The sequence below is a fragment of the Notothenia coriiceps genome, unplaced genomic scaffold, assembly GCF_000735185.1.
Source record: "Notothenia coriiceps isolate Sejong01 unplaced genomic scaffold, NC01 NC01_scaffold00018999, whole genome shotgun sequence".
NCBI classification, from domain to species: domain Eukaryota; kingdom Metazoa; phylum Chordata; class Actinopteri; order Perciformes; family Nototheniidae; genus Notothenia; species Notothenia coriiceps.
This window is the reverse complement of record NW_011351700.1, coordinates 2,489,538-2,493,632: the sequence shown is the minus strand read 5'-3', so window position 1 is coordinate 2,493,632 and position 4,095 is coordinate 2,489,538.

Genomic DNA, 4,095 nt, shown 5'->3' with positions numbered 1-4,095 from the left:
CCGGGGGATCTTGTATGTCACGTCGGCGACTACGCGAGTGTCGGTACCGTGTATGTGGTGTAGTCTTCGTGGTCGTACATCCGATAGTGTTGTCGGACGGGACCGGAGTTGGTGGCCGGACTGTGCCCGTGTCGCTGATCTCTTCTCCTGCATTTGGACAAAGGAACTACAAACAGAGACCACTTACCGGCCAATCCGGATGTATCTGCAACGATATATACCGAAAACTACGAACTGCCCCAGAGTACGCGGATCTCAGGAGGGATAGCCAACCGCCAGGAAACCCCTTCTTTTTTGGACAACCTGGTGGCGACCGTGTCGGTTTAGGCGGAGAGGAGGACCGACCGACCCTTCTTCCAACGTGTCGAGGTGCCGTGCCCTATGTCGAAGTGAACACCTCGACTACCGTTACCACACACCACTCCCGTCCACTCGATGAGCAATCGGAGGGCCAGGCTGACGAACGACGTGTAGCTGTAACGATGTTATCGCGAGCTAAAGACTCCTGCTATATACTGGTTTTTGGCAGATCAAAAAAGCCAAGTCACAAATGCAAGGAGCAGTAACAAGGAGAACATCGATAGAGGCTACTCGCCGACGAGACAGACCAAGCGCTCGATGTGCTATAGAGTTTTACGAGAGGAATCTGCGTACCCCGGTACGACCGAGCCGACGTGCAACTATCGACACTCGGACCACCGGCACGCGACAGCATAGGAGAAGATGAGTCACAGTCGATCCTCCTCTCCCGACCACGACTACGGGTGCCACAGGTTGTCAAACAGTTTCCTGGTTAGCTCATCCAATAGATACCACGATACGCTGAGCAGTCAGATTGATAACATATCGTGGCAAGTACATGACGGGATCGCCGGCTAGAGAGGTCTACCTGTTTGAACGGTTCTATGTACAAAACAGGAGAAAACAACAGCACTGAACAACTCCGACACCAGACCGGTCCCGTAACTAACACACTAATGGTTCGGATACACAAAGAAGGACTCCACCAACACATACCGTACACACTCGCGCTAGTCGCCACGTGCAATCAACCCCGTTCACGGATAAGACATTTGTTACGACGCAATGTAAGAAGGTTTCTGTAGTAAGAGTGGACTTCCAGCACTTTTGTCGTAAACAGTCTTCACCCTAAGCTTGGGCGGAGGTCTCAGAGCTTTTGACAAGGTAAGTGTATAAAAGAAATATAGTTATAAGATTATTCCATCCTAAATGACAATTATGTATAACACACGTCAGCTCGAAGTTCATTGGTGTCCTTTATCTCAGATACACTAGTTTATTATATTCTACACGGTGTCAACAAAATGTCAATACACATTACGCGTGGACACAACAACCCCCCCTCTCTGGCGGGGAAGATACCGCGACACACACACACACGCACGATCCCGCATTACGCACAGACGCTACGTGTTATCGTGCTTCCATGCGTACAAGACGAAAGTCACATACACCTTTGCAGCGACTGGAATGAGTCACGGCTTACTGCGACCGGTTAAATAACTGTACATGAGATAGCATCGACGAAGGGCCCAGTTCGTTATCCCAACCTTTACACGATGTCTACGTCATTTTGTCCAAGAAGGTGCGCGTTTATAAGTTTGACGGCAGGTAGTTATCTTAACGTGGTTGAGGAGGGGGCAAACAATATTTGCACCGGGGCCAATCACAACCTTGTTACGCCACTGGTCTCACTACTGTATCATACATTGTATAAACAGTATGTTACTGTATATTGTAGCATAAGGAACCTTTATCAGCTCAATATCTTCTCTTCTGAATACTCAATTTTATTTGTATGGCTTTATCTTAAATAATGGTAGCTATTAGTTTCAACCACTCACAAATTATGTTATCTTGTCTATATATATTCCTGAACCTTTATTGTATCATGTTTAATAGTAAAACACTTTTTAATTTTGTTTTTGAAAGAAATCCAACTTCCATCTGCAGGAAAGTTATTTCCAAATGAATTTAAGGTCTGAAAAAGAGGTGGGTGGGAAATGGAAAGAAAGATAAGATATAGTTGATTTATGTTGATAAAAATCAAGAGAGTCAGGGAAATAGGGAGGGGAAGAAAGAGAGGGCCCTTCAGGCAGCAACATGTTGTGAACTTCATGTCCTTCATTAGCGTCATTATCCTCCCCACACAACTACAGTGAACCTTCACAGATCTTTATGATGCCTCTTGTAAAGACTGCGTGGGAATGCAGTTGATTGACATCCTGCTTGTTGCACCTGCTTGAGTGGGAAACCTCACTCCTCTTATAAGTCCCTTGAAGCAAAATCGTGATTTGTGATACTGAGCTGTAGTATAACGATTGGCTTGAGTTTATTTTTAGTACACAGAGTTTACAGAAATCAGAATTAGGAGCTGAGCTTTAATCCCAATTTAGGATTGAAGGGTGTCTAATCAGACAGGGTGCAATCATAGGCGGAGTTTGACATTTGCGCTTGGCAAACCTTTTTTACTGACATCTGTACACATTCCCAACTATTACGTGGGGTGCTACTGATACATTAGCAATAAAGCCAGCGCTCACCGCACTGAGTATGACTTTTCCACATAAGAACACAACTCGTCCCGTCATGCACGCCTCATGCCCGCCGTACACACACACTCATATGAAAGGGGCGGTCTCTCCCCCCAACAACAGTGCATTACATAACTGTAAAACGTATCACAACTGTGCACATCTTATACTTATTTGATAACTATACTTCATTCCTTGGTTACTTGAACACGCTACAATATTATTAACCAGTATCCTACCTTATTAGAATATTGATATACGAAATATGTGAATTGGAACAGTTTTCGACATAGTAATGCTGTAACATATCTCAACCACTAGGGGGGGCAATGCCCCCCCTGCCCCCCGCAAAATCCGCCTATGGGTGCAATAGCCTTCAAGAAAGAGTGTGCAAAGTCCATATGAATGGGGGGATGAAATCCCTTTCAACAAATATATTCTGACCAATTATTAGCTACAGCGGGTATTGCTAGTGGAGCCTCGCAGCGGCGAAATAAGCGCATATACGGTAAAGGTGCGCCACATTTGCGCTTCAGATGCACCCCCCTCCGCGAGGTGAGGCCACACGCAGTCTGCGTGATCTGCGTGTATAGGGAGGGGCGGCCCTGGGCAGGACTGATACAGGCAGATAGACATGTTGCTTATTATACTCAGATTGTTTTGAATCTAAAGCTTCATCCTCTGGGGACAATGAACTTCGGTATACCAAAGTCATGGAAATCCATCGTTTAGATATTTCAATCGGGACCATTGTGGACGACAAAACAGCATATAGCGAAAGTGTGGATAAAATGCTTATGAGAGTGTGGATGTTGAAAACAGAATAAACAGAGGGAGAAAGAATATATTCCAGATTCTAAAACCTTAATTGACACAATTTAGACAGAACAAAACACACAGCAACACCAGAGACAAATCAAAGTGAGAGCGGGCAGACGCGGGACATAAAAACTGAACGATATACCAAAAGCCAAAAACCTGGTGGCGGATAGAAGACAGGATGCGTCAGTTCTCCCCTTTAAAATGGGATGACAGAAAAACATTTTCTTCTCCGCTGTAACAAATGTGATGCAGAAAGAGACCACGTTTTACCCAAATTAATTGAAATATCAAGAGAACGATGCCTCTTCTAACCAAATCAAATTGAAATGCCTCCTGGAAGAGAAAAGCTCTCCAGAGATAGCTAAATATATCAACGCATGCCACACAACCGACGAGAAACACAGTTGAGAAAAACATAAAAAGGTAATTACTGTGATCAACAACATTTTCATAATTAAAACGGTAGAAAAGACTTTGTTATAAGGTTTTGTTACACATGCAACAAACCCTAACCCCCAGACACAAGAGAACACAATACAAAAAACACAGCATAAGTTTGAAAACAAAGTTTGTATTTGTTTGCAATCTGGACCAACCAAATTAAAGCCAAAGATAAAAGAAAAGTATATCAGCCATTTACTTCAAAAACTAAAAGTAAACTTCACAGCAAGTGAAGCATTGAACAGACAAAAGAGAGTTGCAGCACAATACCATCTGG